Here is a 23326-nt window from a genome sequence, read left to right on the forward strand (position 1 = left end):
GGTTGGTGTTACCAACTGGGACTAAAGGCCCTCCTGCCTACGCTCGCCGCAGCGGCCACGTGGATCACCATCTGTCCCTGTTCGTAAGTGAACCGGGACTAAAGGTGTTGGGCTTTAGTCTTGGCTCTTTAGTACCGATTCCAGAACCAGGGCTAATGGGCCTCTAGAACCGGGACAAATGGCCCATTTTCTACTAGTGCTAGTAAGTGTGCAAACTTCTAGGTATCCTATAATGGACTGAAGCAAGCATAATGGAGTTGGAATATTTGTTTTGATGAAATAGTCAAATAATATGATTTCATCGATAGAAGCGAAGATGCTTGTATTTACAGAAAGAAAGTGGGAGCATAATAATATTTCGAAACAACTATATGTGCATGACGCATTGTTGGTTGGGAAAATATTATTGACACAAAATAAGAACTTCATTAAAATAGTTTTTCAGTAAAGTACTTAGGCAATAGCCTTGGTATTAGGCATAAATTCTATGGAGGTAGTAGTGCCAAATTGGGTTTAGCCAAAATACATATTGACAAGATATTAAAGAAGTTTAGTACAAAAATGCCAAGAAGAGTTTCTTGTCGAAGTCACATGGAAGGAGTTTTAAGCAAGAATCAGTATCCTGACATACCGATGAGCAAAATACATAATTTCAATCACACTTGTTTTAATTATATTCCATGGTATGTAAACAACCAGTTATGTATAGTACTCAAAGTTAAAGTTACCAGAATGGTCAACTTGTTGATCATAGGAAATAGTGAAAATGTCGTTAAGTACTGACGACATGTTTCTTGCATACGGAGAAAATGAAGAGATTGTTGTAAGGAGCTACATCAATACATGCTCGTTGTAAGTAGTACATCGACAAAAATCTTCATCGGTCCAGGAAAGTTACTATGGTGAATTCTATAACCGAAGGCTAAGTATATTGTCGCTTTAGAAGCAACAATGGAGGGTGATGAATCAAAAGTTCATTTCTGGGCTTGGTATGGTTTCTAGATGATTGTGCCAATGGAACATTATTTTCAACAATGGTTCCATGGCTCAATCTAAGGAATCAAAGGTCCTGCCAGTGATTCAATACATACAAAGTCAATTTCACAAAAATTATGAATACTTGAGAGATCATGATAGATGCATAGAAATGCAAATGATACACACAGATATGAAGTTATCAAGATCTGATGGGATGAAGGTTATACCACAAGCAAAGCATGGAACAACACTGGATAGCCACTGGTGTTAAAGAAAATGTGCTAATTAGATTATTGACTCTAGTGGAAGTGGGAGTTTCCTGGAAATATACCCTAGAGACAATAGTATTATATTATTATATTTTTATGTTCATAATTAAGAGTTTATTCTATGCTATAACTGCTATGATCCTGGAATATGTGATTCAGTGGAAAACTCATATGCACATGTGGAATAGTAAACGATAAAAATCTGATTCCTAGTCTCGCCTGTAAGACTAGCTCAAGTGTTATTTGAGGTCATGTTTTCCGGATCTTGAGATGTCGTTAAGTGTAACAATAGTCTAAAACAACATTGATAATATGAAGTTAGAAAAACAATCATATTGAATTGTCCCAAACTTGATTGTTACACTTTGAGAGCTATCGTCACAAGTCAATCGTTATAACACGGAGAGTTAACATATGCTTTAGTTCCTTAGACCATGAGAGTATCGTAGTCACTTCTTACCGTACGATGGATTTTGGGGTTGCTCAAACGTCATCTGTAACACAATGATCGTAAGGACAACTTAAAGGTTCATCGTAAAATTTGAGAAGGGACTAGATAGCTCAAGAGTGGGATTTGCTCCTCCGGCAATGGAGAGATATTCCTAGAGGCCCCTCTCAGTGTGACAACACCATCGTCGTCTGACCAGACACAGGTGACTATGTCATAGGGGTGCTGGAACATGTCAACGAGAAAGAAGAACAAAATTGGTAACACGGAGACTAGTATAGTGAGCATGAGAATGACTCGAGAGGACACCAATACATCTCGCCTCGGGTTTTGTAATGTACTCATAGGGATCGATATGAACGTCCACAGTTCCACTATCGGTTATTGAACGAAAGGGGTTTTACCGAACCTATAGGGTCACAAGCTTAAGGTAATCATGATATGCTGAGTGTTAGGAGTAATGAGGAAATATTTATGAAATAGTTTCATTAATATTCAAAATAGTTTCAGGAGGAACCGGAAGCATTTCGGGATCACCAGGAGGATTTTGGGGTTTACCGTGTAATACCGATAAATAATATATAGGTGGAAAATGTTTTTGATGGTTTGTTTTGGAATATTTCCAGAGATGTTAAACTAATAATAAAAGGCTCTAATAATAATTAGGAGGTTTTGTATTTAATAAAATATGAACGGGTGTTAAAAGGCCAAGGGATGGAAAGATGTTGAGCCACTTGGGCCCAATAGGGGAGGCGCCCCCCTTTCTTCTAGAGAAGGAAATAGGAGGCCTAATTGGAGGTGGCTCATGGCACCCCTCCCTCTCCCCCAACCTATATATACTAGAGGTTTTGGGCACTTTTGTACACAAGTTTTTAAAGACTCTTCTAGTTATCTAGTTCTAGTTGATTCAGTTAGAGCTAGATTTAGATCCTCTCTAGTCCTCATATCTAGAAGCCTAGTGTGGTTTTAATCTTCCCCCTCTAATTTTCTGACAGTGATTAGCTCTGGATGGCAAAGCGCTGCCGGATCGTGAAGACCGTACACTTGCAAACTGTGCAGAGTTTGCACTTTCGGTATTTTGTTTGAGGGATCGTTCGTGAACAGTTCGAGGGACTCCAAGTACGATCTACATCGACTCGCCTTCTTCCATTGCAACTAGGAGTTGGTAACGATCTGATCTAAACCGTTATTGCATCTTCGCAGTGTTCCTGATAGATGATAGACGATTTTTTTTCTACTACGTTCCCAACAAATCCAACACACCAAATCCACCAGAAAAAAGAATGCAAACTTTATTAACACTTCATGTACAACAACACATTCCCTTCTCCTTGTGATGGTTTGGTGCCAAGATACCTTCACAGTGTTGGGGTTTGACCTTGCTGTCTCTTTGCATGTGGTGGAGGGACTCAAAGTCAATACTTGTGTTTTATGTCAAAAGATAGACTGAATAAATTATTGTGATCTGAAGAACACAAATAGTATGGAAAAATAATAATGGTGGGTGTACAATCCTTTGGTTCAGGTAGCATTGTTTCATGATTCTTAGGTTGCGTATCTTTTGAATTTGATGTCGAACAGGTGCGGGCGTCAACCTGCTGCTGTGAACAAAATCTTCAAACAAGAAGTGCACTCAAATATTCAGCTTGGAAGGCTCATCTGTACATAATAATTCCATGTACTAATCTGTTAGAGTGCACTTCCAGCCTAGCTAAGCCTAAACCAGTCTATAGCAATAAGTCGAGCTAGCGTACGATCGAAACGCACCATCGCCAGTGTTCCTGACTCGGATACGACGCACCACGCACGCCCTAATAAAAGACCACTGATAGGCACCGGTGTGCCGACTGAAATTTCGGCCGGTCGCACGGCGCATGTTGGGGATATAACTATTAGATATGACCCGCCCAGAAGGGGCTGGGTTATACCTATGACGATTCAAGAAGCCCAATACGATACTTGAAGATGGCTGCTCAGTTAAGGACCCAAAGCCTAAAGGTGACTTAAGGCCCGTAGAGATAGACCACCATATGTATATAACTTGTATTGTAAGGCAGGAATAGAGAGAGAGAGAGAGAGAGAGAGAGAGAGAGACCGAGCCGGATACTGTTTATGTGCCGTCCGGGACTCTGTGAGCCGCTGGGCGTCGACCTCTATATATAAAGGGACAACCCGGTGGCGGTTCAGGACAAGTAACATCAGATCGAGAGCTAGGTCAAGCGATTTCGCTCCCTGGTAATTGAGACATAACCAATCCCACCTCAAACTGGATTAAGCCATTACCTTCACTGCAAGGGGCCAAACCAGTATAAACTTCCGTGTCCTTCGTCCCGTTTTAACCCCTTTAAGCTTCCTAGTTGCGATGGCTCCACGACTAAGTCCTTTCACTAGGACATCTGTCGTGACAATTCCACAAGAGTTGGCGCCCACCATGGGGCCAGTGCACGATCGATTTGAGTTCTTGAAGGGCAGCTTCGAAGGGCTCAAAGGATATGTTGTGGGCTGGATGACCAAGAGTCATCACGGCAAGCTCTATATCGATGATGCAGGCTGGGGCCCCGACGCCGGCTCAATTGAGTACGGGTATCGGGTCCCCTTCGGCAGAATCCACATCTTCATCGGCAAGATCGGTGAGCCGGGCCCTGAGCCGGACATCTGCACCAACATTGTCGAGACGGCTCAGCGTGCGAGACCCGCCCGGGCTCAGCCTGCTGTGAAGCGCGCCTTCGTGGGATGCATCCATGGAGGGGAATTTTCTGAAGGATCTGTGTCTGGCGGTGAGACAGCCATCTGCTCTGATGGTGAGTCGTCCATGGGTGAGACGGATTCGTTGTATCAACTGCAAGATGGCGGGCTTGGGGGTTGTTCCGATGGCAGTAGTATTCTGGACCCTTTTGAGCCGCCGAGTAGAGTCGGGATCTTCATGGATGGCACGCAACCCATTCAAAACTCTATGGCTGCAGCAACGATAACCTCCGGGTCAGCGGCAGCCGGGGCAGGAGGCCCTGCGCGCCCATCGACTCAGGTACTGATGGATCTAATGGATAGGATGACAGCCCTGTTTACCGCCGTGGTCAACCCGGTGGATCAAGCTCAACATGATGCAGAGGTGGCATGGTTACGCGAGGAGGTAGCACAAGCTAAGGAAAACTTAGCAGCAGAGGACGCCAGGATGGCCATGGAGCGGGCAACTCTGGATGCTCGGGCCCAGCAGATTCAATCAGAGGCTCTTCAGCTTATGATGGATCTGAATGCGTTGAATGAGGTCATGAGGAGAGGGCACCAGAAGGCTCAATCCCATCTGCCTCCGGTTTATGATCCTAGAAACCTCTTTCGCACACCCGGTGCAGGGGCCAGTAACCCGCCGGAGGTAAATCGGGTTGCAACGCCCGGGGCTAGGACGCCGGTTCAGCCATGTGTGACGGAGTCCTGTCGTCCGAATACTGCTCCACCTCGCTATGTACCAACACCACCGGGTCATTATTCTAACCCTCTGGAGAACATGATCGCCGCGGCGGCACGATTGGTGGCTCTCTCGGTGGATGGTGACTCTCCGACGGTGGTTGAAACACGAAGGGTCAGAGAACTTCTTCAGACGGCTTTGGCGCAGCAGGAGGCATATTCTTATAGTCGAGACAGGATCCACTCGACCCCTCGCCCAAGCTGGAGCCCGAGCTATAGCAGGCACATGGATTTAGTAGCCGTTTCAAGCAACGCCCGGCGCCGTGACCAGCCAGGCGGGCATGACCCGGCTCGTGATGGAGCTCTTAATTTGGTTGATTAGGACGGGACACGTCAAGAGGCTGAGCGGGCGGCTCAGTAGACGGCTGAGCAGGTGGCTCAGCGGCGGCTTACCAGTCCTTTCCGATTTATCCGACGACTTCAATTGAAGCAGGCGTGGCCACTAGTACTGGAGGTGTCCCTTGTCTGGTGCCGGCTCTGCGTAATGAGCATTTGCCCAAGGATTTCAAGGGGCCTCGAAAGGTGCCTAATTATATGGCCGACTTACAGCCTGGGGCATGGATTGCAAGCTATGAGATGGCCATGGAACTACTGGAGGTCAGTGACGCTGCAATGGCCAAGTACTTCACCATGATGTTGGATGGAACGGCCCGCACTTAGTTGAACGGGCTGCCCCCTAATTCCATCGGTTCATGGGCAGAGTTAAAGGCCCGGTTTATTCATAACTTCAAAGATACATGCAAGCAACCTATGTCAATTGTGGATTTGACTAATTGCAAGCAAGAGGAGGGTGAGTCCATGACCCATTGGGTGCGCCGGGTCAAGGCCATAATACATTCATCTGATAAGATGGATGCCAGCTCTGTAGTCCTAAAGTTGGAGAAAAATTGTCGTTTTGAGCCTCTAAAACAGAAGTTGGGGCGGCTCAAGCGCGATTGTAATGACATGGGCCAGCTGATGGCGGCTCTAGTAAAATACGCCGACTCTGATAGTACCAAGGATCCCGAGTCTGACGATGAGAAGACAGGGAAGGGAAAGACGAGCGGTAACGCCAAGGGTCCTCAGCATAACTCGGCAAATCAAGGAGGCAATAATAAACGTAAGGCTGATGGTAGCTCAGAGTTTGTGGCTAACGCCAATGCACAAGGTAACAATCAATGACGTTAGGGGAGGCCACCTCCTCAGTCCGGTGGGTCAGGTCCCACTCTTGAGAAGTTGCTAAATGAGCCTTGTCCAAGGCATGGTACTCAGGAGAAACCGGCCACCCACCTGTGGAAGGACTGTACGATCATGAAGGCTTTCAAGAACTCTAACATGTTTGATAACAATCATGAGCCGGGCGGCGGCTCAGGCGGCGGCGGTTTTCATGGGCGGTTCAGATTCCAGCTTTTAAGGCTCTCAAGGTAATCAAGGTGGTTATAATCAGCAATCTGGCCAGGGAGGTCAGCAGCAGCAGCAATCTGGATATCAGAGTAATCCAAAGCAGCTGAATAGTAGACAGTATCATGTGTTTACCACCAGTTTGTGCAAATGGGACCAGAAGCTTCATAAGAGGGCTGTGAACGCTGTTGAGACGACAGTTCCTCGTTATTGAAGATGGTCTGAGCAGCCTATTCTATGGAGCAGGGAAGATCATCCTCCCCGGGTTGACAATCCGGGTCACTTGGCCTTGGTGGTGGCACCTCGGGTCGGTGGATATAAATTCACTAAGGTGCTCATGGATGGAGGCAGTAGCTTCAACATCCTCTATTATGAGACTTTCCGTCGCATGGTGGTTGACTGATAAAAATCTTAAGACGTCCAACACTGTTTTCCATGGAGTGGTGCCTGGTAAGTCGGCATACCCAGTGGGTAAGATTGAGCTGGAGGTGGCCTTTGGAGATGAGCATGATTCTAGGGCTGAGAAGTTAATTTTTGAGGTGGTCAAAATCAAGAGCTCGTATCACGCCCTATTTGGACGGTCGGCTTATGCCAAGTTCATGGCACGGCCGTGTTATGTTTATCTACAGCTCAAGATGTCGGGTCATAAGGGAACCATCACAGTGCATGGGAGTCGAAAGATATCCCTGGAATGCGAGGAAGGCGATGATGCCTATGTTGAATCTGTTTGTGCAACAGAGGAGTTGAAGTTCTACAAGGACAATGTTGACCCGGCGGACATGACGTCCTTGAAGAGACCAACCACAGAGCATGAGCCGGTGATGAAGTTTAGATCGGCCGACGACACCAAGCTAGTTGATTTTGTTCCTGGCGATTCATCTAAGCAGTTCAGTATCAGTGCTAATCTGGATCCCAAATAGGAAAGCGCGCTCATCGAGTTCATCTGTGAGAACCGGGACATCTTTGCATGGAAGCCTTCTGACATGCTGGGTGTACCGAGAGAACTCGATGAGCACACTCTCAATATTGATCCAAAATTTAAGCCGGTCAAACAGTTTCTTTGGCTGTTCAATGAGGAGAGGCGTAAGGCCATTGGTGAGGAGGTGGCCCGGCTCTTAGCGGCCGGGTTCATTGTTGAGGTTTTTCATCCAGAGTGGTTGGCTAACCCGGTGCTCGTGCTTAAAAAGAATGGCACCTGGCGTATGTGTGTGGATTACATGGACTTAAACAAGGCTTGTCTGGCTGATCCTTTCGCTCTCCCCCGTATTGATCAAATCATTGATGCTACGGCGGGTTGTGAGTGTTTAAGCTTTTTGGATGCTTATTCTGGTTATAATCAGATCAAGATGGCAATTAAGGACCAGGATAAGACGGCTTTTATTACTCCGTTTGGAGCCTTCTCCTATGTGTCTATGCCTTTTGGGCTTAAGAGTGCCCAGGCGACTTATCAGCGATGTGTGCAGAACTATCTTCACAGTCAGATTGCGCGCTATGTTCATGCTTATGTGGACGACATTGTGGTGAAGTCCAGAGAGAAGAAGATGTTGATAGATGATTTGAAAGAAACCTTTGATAATCTCCGAGTCTACAAGATGATGCTTAACCCGGCCAAGTTCGTTTTTGGAGTGCCGGTAGGCAAGCTTTTGGGTTTTCTGGTTTCTAACAGAGGTATTGAAGCTAACCCGGAGAAGATCAAGGCCATCGCCTCCTTAGCTAAGCCGGCGTGTATCAATGATGTTCAACATTTGGCGGGTCGTATTGCTGCTTTAAGCCGGTTTATAAGCCGGTTAGATGAGAAGGCCATACCACTGTATCAGATGATGAAGAAGACAAACGACTTTGTCTGGAGTGATGCTGCTAACGCCGCCTTTGAAGATTTGAAGAAACAGCTGGCTGAGCCACCGGTCCTTGCTGCTCCCATTGATAAAGAGCCATTATTGTTATATGTGGCTGCTAACACACGTGCTGTCAGTGTGGCCATTGTGGTGGAGCGCAAGGAGGCTGGCAAGGAGCATCCGGTTCAACGGCCGGTTTACTACATTAGTGAGGTGCTTATTGAGTCCAAGCAAATATATCCACATTGGCAGAAGCTCGTTTATGGGGTGTTCATGGCAAGCCGGAAGCTTTAGCAATATTTCTTGGGTCATCCCATCACCGTGGTCAATTCTGCTCCTTTAGGAGATATCATTCAAAACAGAGAAGCCACAGGACAAGTCGCCAAGTGGTCCATTGAGCTTCGGCCTCATGGTTTAAAGTATGTACCACGCACTGCCATCAAGACTATTCACTTTGATGGGTTCAGGCAATTGGAAGGCTTGGGGGCTGGAGTTGTTTTAGCTTTCCCCTCGAGGTGACAAATTTTGTTATGTGCTAAGGTTGATGTTTCCCTATACTAACAATGCAGCTGAGTATGAGGCCTTGATCCATGGTCTTCGGATGGCTAAGGATATGCTCTTAAGCCGGGTAAGGTGCTTTGGCGACTCAGATTTGGTGGCTCAACAAGTATCAGGCAAGTGGGATTCCAAGGATCCTCTCATGGCGGCTTATCAACGTGAAGTTGATGCCATTGCTGGACACTTCAAGGGTTACCAAGTGGAGCACATTAATTGTAGAAAGAATGAGGTGGCCAATGCTTTAAGCCGGCTGGGGTCTCAGTGTAAGCCGGTGCCACCTAACACTTTCTTGGATATTCTACATAACCCTTCTGTCAAGTTGCCTATAGAGGAAGACTTGGCTGTTCCTGACCCGGAAGCACAATTGGTGGCGGCTCTTCACGTCATCCCAGATTGGACAGTGCCATATTTGGCTTACATGACCCGGGGCGAGTTGCCTGATGATGAAATGAAACCTTGGCCAGATAGATAATCCGGCAGTCTAAGTCAATGACAATTGCCAATGGCGAGTTGCATCATCGCAGTGTCACTGGGGTGTTTCAACATTGTGTCTCTCCTGAGGAAGGTCAAGAAATTCTTCGTGAGATTCATGAAGGAGATTGTGGCCATCATGCCGGTTCAAAATCCCTTGTGGCCAAAGCTTTTCATCATGGATTTTATTGGCCGACAGCTCATGCTGATGCGGAATATCTGGTTAGTAAATGTGATGGTTGTCAGAAATTCTCACGACGAGCTCATGTGTCGGCTCAAGAATTGAGGATGATTCCAATTACTTGGCCGTTTGCAGTCTGGGAACTTGACATGGTTGGGCCTTTCAAACGGTCCAAGGATAAAAAGACCCACCTCTTGGTGGCGGTTGACAAATTCTCAAAGTGGGTTGAGGCAGAGCCAGTTAGTAACTGTGATGCAGCCACGGCGGTCCAATTCATGAAAAAGGTGATCTTTCGTTTTGGCTTTCCACACAGCATTATAACTGACAATGGTACTAATCTGTCCAAGGGTGCCATGGAGGAGTTCTGTCAATGTGAGCATATCCGTCTTGAGGTTTCATCAGTAGCTCACCCCCAATCGAATGGTCAAGCTGAAAGAGCCAATCAGGAAATCTTGAAAGGCATCAAGCCCCGGCTTTTGGTCCCTTTGCAACGGACGCCGGGTTGTTGGGTGGAGGAGTTACCCTCTGTGATATGGAGTATCAATACTACCCCTAACAGGTCTACGAGTTACACGCCTTTCTTCATGGTTTACGGAGCGGAGGCGGTTCTCCCTAGTGACATCCGTCATGACTCGCCCCGCGTGGCAGCTTATGTTGAAGCTGATAACGAACAAGCCCCGTCAGGATGCACTTGACTTGTTAGATGAAAAGCGTGACTTGGCAGCAGCCCGTTCGGTGATTTACCAACAGAACCTGCGCCGTTATCACATCTGCCGGGTTAAGTCCAAAACCTTTCAGGAAGGTGACTTGGTGCTCCAACACATCCAAGATCAAACTGATGCACATAAGTTATCCCCACCTTGGAAAGGGCCCTTGTGGTCAGCAAGAACTTGAACAACGGGCCATACTATATTATCGACGTTCGAGAGCACAAAGACTCACGTAAGTCGGAGGAGGAGACCCGTCGGTCATAGAATATTGCTCATCTTCGACCTTACTACACTTGAGCCATCGGCTCTCATGATGTACATATTTTGACGATGTATATATTATGATAAGTAATAAAGCAGGACCTCTGTCCTTTTCATCCTCAACGATCATATGGCTTCATCATCATCATTTCAAACGACCAATTGGGGCCTGATCGTATTCGAATCTAGCTTAATCCTCTTGGTCCGGCTCATGATCGTATTCGAATCTAGCCGTTAAACCTAATGATCACTAGGGGGCTTCCTATTCAAACATAGGTCCTATTCGAACCAAAGAGAACATAGCTGTCGGTACCCTCTTGATCGGCACAATGCCAAACTCATTAGGGGACTTCTTGATCGTATTCGAATCATAGCTTAACCCCTTTTGAGTCCGACTTTGATCGTATTCGAATCAGAGTAATTAAAAAACTCTCAAGGTCATTTGGGGGCTTCCTGTTCAAACATAGGTCGTATTCGAACCAAAGAGAACATAGCTGTCAGTACCCTCTTAATCGGCGCAACGCCAAAGCCACTGGGGGCTACATGATCGTATTTGAATCCTAGCTTAACCCCTTTGGCCCGGTTTACTGATCGTATTCGAATCAGAAGCCTCGATTTTTCTTTCTTTTTTGGCTTAAGTTTTTTGAAAACAATCTTTGATTTTGTCTTGAGACTTTTTTGTTCAGATCTAAGTATAAGTGTGGTTTAAATTTAACCCGGCTTGGCTTTTGACGATAAGTGCCAGCATATGACAATCATCATATATCTAGAAGTGTTGGCTTCTAAGGATTGGGTTATCACCCTTACTGTTCAGGTCACATAAATCGGCAGTGCAAATTCAAAGTCACAGGTATGATATTATAGTTGTGTTTCAAAACTATAATTCAGAACATGCTTATCTATGACGCTTTTTTCATATTAGTGGTTGTATGAAAGATAATATGACCCACCCCGTGGTAAGCCGCCAAGGGCTCTTGTGATCTATTTCTATGTGCAGGACAATTCAGGACTTTCTTATGCGTAAGGAAAACAGATGATAAGTATAAAAAGGGGCGGATATAAGACAACGGCTTAACAGTGTTGAGCACCAACATGTGCACGATGGCACGACAAAACAAAGTTATTTTTACCCTATTACATGACTCCCCAAGTCCAAATGATTAAGTAGCTTTTCAGCAGGCTACAAATATGAGCCGCCCGGCAGATCAATTTTCTTGTTGACCTGAAGCTTCTGGATCAACCCTCTTCGCTCCTTCGTCCAGTTCCCTGTCCTGGAAGGTTGATGATGACCAGTCAATGTCATTCAAAGCTTAAAATTCAGCTTCATCATCAATTAGTCCGGCCGGGTCAACTTCAGGGGCGAAGGTATGCTTACGGATTGGTGGGATCAGGTTGGTCATTTTATAATGCGGCGTTGGGATCCTCCGATTCTCCGTGTCATAACCCGGCTGGTACCTGGTGAGATCCGCCTCATCAGCAATCAGGGTGGCCACAGGGCGTACTTCTTTCACACAAGCGGCGAAGTCCTCCTGTTCAAATGAAGTGCCATCCTCCTTAAGGCTTGGATACCTAATGGCGATGCCGGCCGGGTCTAATTCCGGTAGCCAAGCTTTGGCCCGGCTTAAGGCGGCAACGGTTGCGGCTCTTGCAGAGGATCGCCTTAGTTCATTGAATCGTTGGGGCAGCACAGAAAGCTTCCTTAGTACATCCACCAGGACTGTGGGGACTTCGTTTGACAGGGCAACTGTGGCTAAGGCACGCTGAGGTCCAGTGTAAAGTTGTTCCACGAGCGTATAAAACGCCTTCAGCTTCACCAGCATGTCCTGATTGAGATTTGTGCTCCTGGGGCCTGCATAGCAATGTCAGGTGAGTTAATGGCAATTCATATGATCACTAGAAAGATTCAAATATTTGACACTTGCAGGGTGACTTACCAAAGATTGTTGAGACCATCTGAGATACATGGCGTTTTAAGCCAGATAACTCGGCGGTCCCCTCTTCAAGAGCCGCCTCTGCTTTCTCAGCTCGATGGGTCAAGGCGATCTTTTCTTCAGCCCAGGCCTTTTTCTCCACTTCAAAGTCTTTTTTCAGTTTCTCTTGTTCAAACACACTGAATTCAAATTTGGAGTTGGCTCTTTGGGTTTCAGTCTCCTGTGCTTTCAGGCGGTTCTTCAAATCAGACAGTTTTGATTGAAGTTGAGTACTGGTGGCCTGTACAAATACGGGGTCAAAATCATGAATATCATCATACAATATTAAGTCCCAAGCCTTTTGCAAGCAACAACACTCGGCGCTTGGGGGCTAATGTCTACCGAAGGATTCTATCTAAGTGGCGGTTCATGAGAGTAAGTCCCAAGCACTTTGCAAGCAACAACACTTGGCACTTGGGGCTAATGCATATTGCTGTTAAATCTGTGCAAGTGCTATATTCTACACAAGCATGTGAAGGACCGGCTCCTTCATTTTGATTAAACCGGCCCTTGGGGACTACAGATTAAGACAGAATTTTACAAATTTAACCAAAGGATATTACTAATGCTTATACATTTGTTCTAAGTCTATAGCATATTCATCATAAGCAATAGACTTGGGGGCTGGCATAGTAAGGATAATTTAGTGAAGGGAAGAGTTTATACCTCAAATTTCTGGTGCATTTGCTTCACCATATCAACTTCGAGGTCACGACTGCTGTGCACTTGGCTAAGATAACCAGAAAAAACTTCCCCAATGCTCATGTGAGTATAATCAACAATGCCAAATCTGACCTTATGACGTTCCACATGCTCCTCCTTGGCAGAACACTTGGCAAGCACAGTTGGTCTCCCCAGCTCAGTGTAGCCGGTCTTGGTAATCTCAACATCAGCATCTTGCGGGTCGTCTGTCTTGGCCGGGCTAGAGACTTCAGGGTTTTCAGAGCCATCGGCGGCTTGCTCGGCAGGCGGGTCAGTAGTTGACGTTGGCGTATCATGCGCCGGTTCAAGTGGCAGCTCAAGAACAGAGGCCTCAGGTGCGACCGTCTAAAGTTCCGGCTCTTTGAAGGTTGACTCTTCGGCCGACTTGTTCTTCTTCACCCTCTTGCTAGGCTTTGCTTTTCCGCTCCACAAGATCAAAAAGATCAGTACAAGTATAAAGAATTGAAATGAATACAGGATAAGTAAATCATCGTTACCCTGGAGTAGTTTTAAAGGCCGGCATGTTGGACTGGAGTGAGTCACCGGAGGAAGGTGAAGTTTCCTGATAATTCGAGTCAGAAGAGTTGAGTGGTTGACAAGTGAGACCCACCAAAGGAAAAAAAGGATTTAAGTTGGAGGTGACCTTGTTCCGGCGCTTCCTTGGTGTATTAGGTAAGCCGGAGGAGAGTTCGGCGTCCTTGCTAGTCCGGGTTTGCCTCCGGCTCTCATGAATATGCCGCTTCAAAAGAAATTGAGGATCTTCATAAGCTAAGGGATGTGAAAATCTTACTTTCCGGGTTACTCTTCGGATTTTCTGTCTTGGCAAAGGCTCGGCGTCGGAGGAAATAATAGTTACCTCTTCATCCACTCCATGACTCGTTCTCGTGTCCTCCTGATGATAGTCAGTGTCAATAAGGTGGTTAAAAAAGGAGCCAAGAGAGTCAAGAGCTACCTCCGACTCAGAGGAATCTTCTAGTCGAAGCAAGTCAGAGGCGTTGGCCTTCTTTCCTTTCTTCTTGGTTGCGGCTTTCCTGGCGGCTCTCTTGGCCTTCCTATCTCTTTTTGCAGCCTCATGATCATACTTTTTCTTCCAAAATTGGTCGTCAGCCTGTGAAAGTCAGCAAAGGTTTAAGTAAAGACAAAACATCAAGGTTGAAGGAAAATTTACTTAGTCTCGCGGCTTACCGCTGGAGCCGGGTTAGTTTTGCAGAAAGGGCTTAAGTCCACCTTGCCACAATCTGCTAGGATCTCATTCAAGAGTGACTTGGTCATATCGTTAATGACGTCGTCAAGTAAATCGTCCGGGCTGTGCCGCAGAGGGTCATCCTTCTTGCCCGTGTAGGTGCACATCAAATCGGAGCAGCGGCTCAATGGAATGATCCGCCAGGCAACCCAAACCCGGACCAAGTCAATACCGTTTAAACCGTTCCCCAAAAGAGCCTTGACTTTAGCCATGGTGGGGGCGAGTTTCTGGCGATCAGCGGGTGACAACTTGTCTAGAAGAGGACGATTAGACTCAAGGCGCGGGGCGCGAAAGCCGGGCAGAGGGTTCTCATCATCCGGAGTAGTATCTTGGCAGTAGAACCATGTCTGGTTCCAGTCTTTGGGGTGACTTGGTGGATTCGCATAAGGGAAAATGGCGTCTCTCCGTCGTTGGATTGAGACCCCGCCGAGCTCCGAACTAGTTCCATTGGCACATTCGTTCTGGCGGTTCAAATAAAACAACTCTCTGAAGAGTAGCAAGCTGGGATCTTCTTCAAGATACACCTCACATGACACTTGAAAGTTGCAGATATTAGACACGAAGTTGGGTTCGATGTCTTGAGGGTGGAGGTCGAAGAAGTGCAGAACATCTCTGAAGAATTTTGAGCCGGGTGGTGAAAAGCCTCGGATCATGTGATCAGTAGAAACGACGACTTCCCCTTCTTTGGGCTGAGGTTTTTCTTTTGTTGGATCAGGAGAGCGGTATGACATGACCTCCTTCTTCGGCAAATAGCCGGTTTTCACAAAGTCATCAAGGGTACTATCAGTGACAATGGATTTGACCCAGTTGCATGAAGTGCTTGTTTTGGGTGGCATTGTGACGAAGGAAGCCTAACAAAGAGTAAAATGTCGGTTCACATTTAAGCCGTAGGAAAAAAGATTACAGTTCATATTTAAGATGGCGGCTTATAAAGGGGCCTAATGGTATATGACTAATTAGTCAAGTTACGTAAACTGCGATGAGCAGTGCAAATTATTTAAGCCGCCATGATAAGTTGGATGATGTCTATTGAGCATTGCAATTTAAGTCGGCAGTTTGAGCCTCCATGGCTAGATGGATCTAGCAAAGTGCAGTTTTTGGCTAAGTGTTATACAAATAAGTTTCACATGCCGCAGCTATTGTTTTGGATCAACAGCTGTTCAGGAAATAAAATAAATCTAGACCTAAAAACCAGTACAGATGAGTTCATGAGCTCTCGCAAGATCTTTTCTTCTAGGGAAGGGGATCTACTGGTATCAAAAGTGGAAACAAAACAACTACTGCATTGGTTTTACACCATTTTCAGATCAAAGAGGCTCGCGGTATGAGCATTGAAGATGAACTACGAAGAACACAGAGAAACTCGCAAACCCTAATGCGGATCTGAGGTACGGGAAGGCAGAAACTTACGGCTGCAGATCTACTGCGAAGGGTCGCCACCGTTCTCTGAATCGACTCAGGTTGATGCAGCGGCCGAGGTTGAGGAAGACGAGGTGCTCTACGGCGGTGGCGGAGCTCAAGCGGCAGAAGGGTTACGAGAGGAAGAAGACGCTGGAAAGGGAGAGAATGAGGAAAGACTGGGTCGTGCCTATTTATAAGGGAAAGACTGATAAGTGGGCGCGAAAAACGAGGAGGCCAAAAATATGGCTATCCAGCTACTAGGACGCCTCAATTCTCGGGATGGTCATTAAGATAAGGATCCGTTGAGATATGTTGGACAAAGTGTGAATTAAAGACAAATGACGTCATGGCGGGTTATCATAGATCCATAGGATGACGTCATGGTGGGTTACAAAATTTTCGTTCAAACGAAGAGCAGAAGATTTTTTCTAAGTATTGAAGATTGACATGAACGAGTTCAAATCAATCTGGGGCCTAATGTTGGGGATACAACTATTAGATATGACCCGCCCAAAAGGGGCCGGGTTATACCTATGACGATTCATGAAGCCCAATACGATGCTTGAAGATGGCCGCTCAGTTAAGGGCCCAAAGCCCAAAGGTGACTTAAGGCCCGTAGAGATAAACCGTCATATGTATATAACTTGCACTGTAAGGCAGGAATAGAGAGAGACCGAGCTAGACACTGTTTATGAGCTGGCCGGGACTCTGTGAGCCGCTGGGCGTCGACCTCTGTATATAAAGGGACGACCCGACGTTGGTTCAGGACAAGTAACATCAGATCGAGAGCTAGGTCAAGCGATTTCGCTTCCTGGTAATCAAGACATAAGCAATCCCACCTCAAACTAGATTAAGCCATTACCTTTACCACAAGGGGCCAAACCAGTATAAACTTCCGTGTCCTTTGTATCGTTTTAACTCCTTTAAGCTTCCTACTTGAGATGGCTCCACGACTAAGTCCTTTCACTAGGACATCTGCCGTGACAATTCCACAACAGCGCACATACGATTTGTTGATTATTTTAATCCCATGTGCATCAGCGCCATGCTGTGCATGCTGCATGTTGTTTCGTGCATAGAGCCCACCCTAATGATGCTACACTTCTCACTGCTATCTATATAGGGAGTATGCACTTGTTTTTAGAGTGTATCACCTATGTTGGCAAACCTTCACAACCTACAAATCAAAGCAAAAAAAGTATGTAGCATTGCAGCATAAACCTAAAAACAAAAACCATGAATGCAAAATTGGTGTATGTTTGTAGCATAAACCAAAAAACAAAAACCATAAAAGCAAAATTGGTGTATGTTTCCAGCATATTCCCCATATTTCTAAAATAAAAAGCACTCATGTAGCATTCCATCAAGAAACAATAACAATTCCTTGGGAGTAGATTCCCAGCTTGTTTACAAACAATAATCACCAAATACTTTCAAAAAGTAACTTGATTGAAGCACCCCCGGTGCGCCGCCGCCGCCCTCATCGTCGACGCTCGCTGCACGGGGTTGCACGAACGAGTAGCCAACGAACGCCATTTAATAGATGTAGCAAAAGACCTTGCCGGTCGTAGCAAAAAAAAAATAACAACGATTGCAGCAAAAATCATCGTCGCCAATGTCTCGGGTCAAACCTTCGCCATGAATGGATGTAGCAAAAAACCTCTCCAGTAGTAGCAAAAAACAATTACGGGCGCAACAAAAATCGTCGTCGACGCCGTCCCTGGTCGCATCTCCGCCATGAATGGGTGTAGCAAAAAAACATCGCCGGTAGTAGCAAAAAATAATTATGGGTGCAACAAAAATCACCGTCGCCGCCATCCCGGGTTGCGTCACCGCCATGAATGAATGTAGCAAAAAAAAAACCTCGTTAGTAGTAGCAAAAAACAATTATGGATGCAGCAAAAATCCTCGTCGCCGTTGTCCCTGGTCACATCTCCGTCATGAATGGATGTAGCAAAACAACCTCGCCGGTAGTAGCAAAAAACAATTACGGGTCCAGCAAAAATCATCCTCGCCGCCGTCTCGGGTCGCATCTCTGTCATGAATGGATGTAGCAATTTTTCTCGCCGCTTGTAACAAAAACTAACAACGATTGCAGCAAGAGGCCGTCTTCGTCGTCGCGGTCGTAGCTCCGTCGTGAATGGATGTAGAAGAAGTCGCTGGTTCCAGCATGCGGCAGCCACTTGGGGTAAGCTCCTCATATGGGAAAAAGATAACAAAAAGTAGAGGACGACGCATTGAAGGATGAGAGAAAAAAAGCAGCCATGATGGGCCAAGGGCATGTGGTGGGCCGAGGAGGAAAATCCAACAACGCAAACAATGGATACTCCTACGTGTTAGCCATAGATCGCGACCGGCCGAAGCTTCGGCCGGTCCGCCGGCACATCACGTTTTCCATAATAAAAAGACCAAGAAACCACACACGATCGTCCAACGCATCACCTCGCTACCCCTCAAAAGATGGCCGGCTGGACCTCCATCCCGGCGGAGCTCCTCACGGAAATCTCCGGCCGCCTGCCAGGCGACGCGGACCGGATCCACATCCATCAGGTATGCTCCCACTGGCGCGCATCCACTTCCCGGCTGGCCGCCTGTCGTCCATGGATCGTCGCCGGCCGCGAACCATGGAACCTGGTTGGCCCGGTCGGCGAGCACTCGTTTTGGCTGCCCCTTGGCGGCCGGCGGATCTACTTGGGCACGCCCACGCCGGCGGGCCTACCATATTGCTGCGGCACGCCCCTTGGCTGGCTTGCTCTCATGGACAACCTGCAATCCCCAACGCGGTTTGTCCTCTGGGAGCCCCTCTCTGAAGCTGAGATCTTTCTGCCCTGTTTGCCCGCCGTTGTCCAAGTCTTCCTCTCAGGAGACCCGCTCACCTCGCCTGATTGGATGGCGATCGCAAGCCAAAAGCTCTACGGTACTGATACTTGCATGGGCCAGACACTCTTCTTCTGGCGGCCTGGAGATGCCGCATGGACTATGCAGCTCGAGCCGCCAAACGGCAGAATCGATAGCGCGGCATTCCATCAAGGGAAATTCTACTTCACCGAGATTGGGTGGAGCCTTCACGTCTATGATCTTGATCGCTCCCCTCCCAAGCTTGTCGAGAGCACGTACCTTTACAGTGCTCTGCGAGCGTGCCATGGATGTCGACAGTTCCCTGGCGGTGGCAGGCCGACGTGGTATGTGGTCGCATTCAATGGCGAGTTGCTGCTTATTGTGATGTACCGGGCGCCCAACATAAAGGCTGTCGAAGTTTACCGCCCGGATTGGGCAGCGGAGCGCCTGGAGCTGCAGGACAAGGTTACGGATCTCGGCGAGTACTCACTCTTCTTGGGCCGCGGTGACGCGTTTGCCCTCTGTGCAAAGGACTTTACTATGATCCGGAGGAATTGTGTCTACTTTGTAGAGCACGATACAGTCAAGCATCAAGATTGGGCTATTGTGTTAGACTTGGGGTCAAATGTTTTCCAACAAATTCCATATCCCGGAGAGCAGATGGAGGGCGCGGGCAGAAGCAATCACTGGACGGCGTATTCGTGGTTCTGTCTCAGAAGACCCTTCTTGAAGGCTGAAGCCCAGTAAGGTAGATCTTCACTGACCATCTTATATGAAAGTAACCGAATCAGTATTGGAACAGCAACAGCGCTTCCCATGTTTGAATGATCTAAACACCAACACGTATGTCTTGTCACTTCAGATCATCAACCTTGTTCCTCCCATGAATCCTTGATAAATCATGGACTCCAACAGCCCAATTACTAACTCTTTGGCATGGAAGTGTTAAGAGCTGATTTATAATAGATATCACCATTGTTGTATCTCTATTTCTCTTGCTACTAATATAACTGTCATTATTCAGTCCATTGGCAAGTTTGGTTCATTCTTTTTACTGGCAACATTAAGTGCCTTGTGCTGATTGGACTAGCAGCTGTGTTATGGTCGGTCTGGAATTAATACTAGAAACAGAGCATGCTTCCAACATACTCCCTCTGTCCCAAAAAGCTTGTCTCTCAAATGGATGTATCCGTATCTAGATAAATCGAACGCAAGCTTTTCTGGACGGAGGTAATAGTTGTTAAACTGATAAGCCATTGGCTTCATAATTTGGTCTTCGCGCTGCGGTTAAAGGAGGAGATGCAAAATCTGCTGCTGCTGTTGGGAACAGAGTTGTTTGGAGTAGGCAGCAAGGGAGGTGTTTAATGCAGCGAAAGCACGATACAAAGATTAATCTATTGAGGGTGGTGCTGCAACCGAAGGAAGTGTGTTCTTTGTTGAAGATTGCTGGTGCTTCTCCTGGCAACACAATACTAGTACTATTCATTTCCCTTGTTTCGGCTCCTTGCTAGCCTGATGTTTTGAGCAGCTAGCTGATATGTGAGTATAGCTTTTGACAGCTTTTGCAGGGATTCTGTTTTGCATGCCTGCTGTGTATGCAGATTCAATTCCCATGTAACTATATTTCCCCCCTTTTTCTGGTCTGTAAAAGAAATAGCATCCTAGTACACTGGCTTCCAGAAAAACGCTGTGTTCGTTGCTGGTATTCTGCAGTTTGAATAATCTGGGACCTTTCTCTTGTTTGATAATCATATACCCAAAATTCAATCCAAATGTTCTATCTGAGCATTTCTCTATTTACCATGAATGCCAAAAGGAGGTGCAGAAGAAAATTAGTGTAGATATGTAGGAGTAGGTCCGTCTAGGATATTTCTCTTTGTTTGATGGGAGGTAATTTTGTGTAGGCTCGTCCTGTTTTTTGGTTATTGGATATCTCTACTCCTATAAAAAGCAGAGTTGGTGATGATGGTGTGCCTGCCATCCTGGAATATAGGCCGTCCGATCTATATCTAACGGATAGAAAGAAAACAATAAAAATTTACCCGCACTCCTCTCCACATTTGCAGATAATAAGGCCTTCCCTCGCCCATCCTTTTCTCCCATAAGATCTTGATGTTCCGTGCAACGCACGGACATCTTGCTAGTAAGATATAAAAGTAGGAGGTTGTGCCCCATGGGCAGATGTACACAGGTATACATGGGTTAAACCCCAACAAACTCCTAACCGCTGATCCTAAAAGGGTGCTAAGGGGATCAAAAGGCCAACATCCACCGCCGGACACCGCAAGGCAGAGCCGGTGGCTTCCTGCTGCCATCTACCCTGCTGCCGCCTTTCTTCCCCAGCCATCTCCCCCTTGCTGGAGATCCCAAGGTGCATCCAGCATGGGCTATACTCTACTGGTCCCTGCAAATAACGGTTAGTACATGGGCTATACGCTACTGGTCCCTGCAAATAACGGTTAGTACATCATATTTCGCTACACTTAGACCCTGTACAATACTAGATGCTTAGGAAGATGCTTAAAAAAATAAATCAAATTTTTCTAAAGCACCAGTGTCTATTTCTAGACACCTAAGGGCATGTACAACGCCCGGTGCTTAGCACGGGCGCCAGGATCAGATTCCTGGTTGATTAGGCAGTTATCACTAGAATCCCAGCGTCATGTGTAGCATCGATGCAAGCCTGAGCGCCGGGCGCTTTCCTGTTTTTCTTCCCACGCGAAGCGCCCGGGTGGTGCAATTTAACGCATGTAATTAGCGCCTGCCATTGCAACGTAGGGCGCTTAGGCACTTTTTTAATTCGGCAATATTTATTCTTTTCACTGTTAGCGTCTTTGCAAGCGTCTACCATTGTAGATGCCCTAAGTAAGCGTCTATCCTATACAAATAAGCACCGGTGCTTAAAAAAACACTGGTTTATTTATGTACTCCCTCTGTCCACTACTTTTCCCTATAAAGTTGGTCAAAATTTCAAAACTTTGACTTACGACAATAGTTTAAGGTGTTCCAATCAAAGATCTACTCCCTCCGTTTGGAATTACTTGTCGCAAAAATGGATGTATCTTTTAGTATTTTAGTTCTAGATACATCATTTTCGAGACAAGTAATAAAAGGAGTAGATCCTAGTGATGTTCATTATAATATTGGTATCATGAGCATGTTTGGTAGACCATGGTTGAAGTTGATTGCTAACGCCACGGTCTAATTTCATACGCTAGTGCTAACTGAACATGATTAAATTCTAATGGTTTACAGATAGCAACCAACGTTCATGTTTTACTGCTAACTTATTTCGGTTATATTCTAACGATAATGGTTTCACCACGCGATATGATTGCAATCTAAATGGTTTTCTGTCCAAGCATAATGGTCTTAGTTACATGTTTAGGGCACAAATATTCTCTGTGATTGATTATCTGATCATGATTAAGGGACTATACTTCATGTTTATGATGGATTAGCACTTTATACGTTTTGGGTAGCAACGAGGAGCGGAATTAGCAAATTTATGAAATCCCCAATTTTCCCCAAATACGAAACCCTAAGCCTAGATTGAAAATCCCCAAAATTTGAAGCCCAAAATGCAGAAATCAAAGAAAAGGTGGGGGGATTAGCTTGGATGGCGAAGGCCTTCGGGGTCTGCACTGTCGTGCTGTTGCGTGAGGACGATGAGGCCGGCAACGCCGCCGTTCCTCGGACGACGCGCGGAAAGATGCACCCGTCCGCGCACGTCGCCGTCTCCTCATGTCGTGGTGACCGCCGCTCGCCTCCACAACCTCGTCACCGGACGCCATGCGAGCGTCGCCGGCAGCCACGGTCGACGGAGGAGCGCGCAGGCCCGTCGCACGCTGCTCCGCCGAACACAGCCACCGCGCCGCCATGGATGGTGTCGCCGGATAGGAATCGCCGCTGGAATCGCCTCTCTCGTCGGGAGCGGATAAGTACGGAGCTGTTCGATCTGATCCAACGGCTGGCGATAGAGCGGAGACACAGCCTGGAACGGGAATGCTAAACGGGCCAAGTCTGACCATGGGCAACGGCCTAGGTTGTCCTGACCGAGCAAAGAAATGTTTTTCTTTTTAGTTTTAAAAATCTGGTGGGCTATGTGTGTAATTGGCATCCGTGGGCCATGTTATGTTCTGGACTTTTTCATTTTATTCAGTGCCTCTTTTTCAACCGCTCAAAATAATTCAATGCCTTTTTCCCATATTATGTTTATTTTAAAAATGTTTTTGCACTGCTATAAATTGAATAATTGCCACTAAAATGTGTTGTAAATTATGATCCAATTTTCAAACAAGAATAGAACAAACAAGAGATTTTATTTGCAAAATGTGGTTTCATATTGATGTTGATGTCATTTTCTTGTGTCATCTTTTATGACGATCACCTTTCAAGTATTATTTCAATGATGAAATTAATTTTATAAAATAATATTAATAATGAGCACAATTATGAATCATCATTAGAGTTTTGGAAAAAAAATATTTGAATTTTTTATTGCGTGTGATATTTATGTTAATGCCATGTTTATGGCATTTTTAGCCAATTTGACCATTACTAGTGGGCTAAAGCTACCTTAAGGAAAATTATGATAGTCATGTGGTTCGGTTTTTCGC

At 46.2% G+C, this 23326-nt stretch overlaps 1 pseudogene; it reads left to right on the forward strand.

The window, feature by feature from the left end:
- Positions 1–18009: 18009 nt before the first annotated feature.
- LOC119309806 lies at positions 18010–19752 on the forward strand (annotated as a pseudogene).
- The last annotated feature ends 3574 nt before the right edge of the window (positions 19753–23326 follow it).

This window comes from Triticum dicoccoides, chromosome 5B (genome assembly GCF_002162155.2).
Source record: "Triticum dicoccoides isolate Atlit2015 ecotype Zavitan chromosome 5B, WEW_v2.0, whole genome shotgun sequence".
NCBI classification, from domain to species: Eukaryota; Viridiplantae; Streptophyta; class Magnoliopsida; order Poales; family Poaceae; genus Triticum; species Triticum dicoccoides.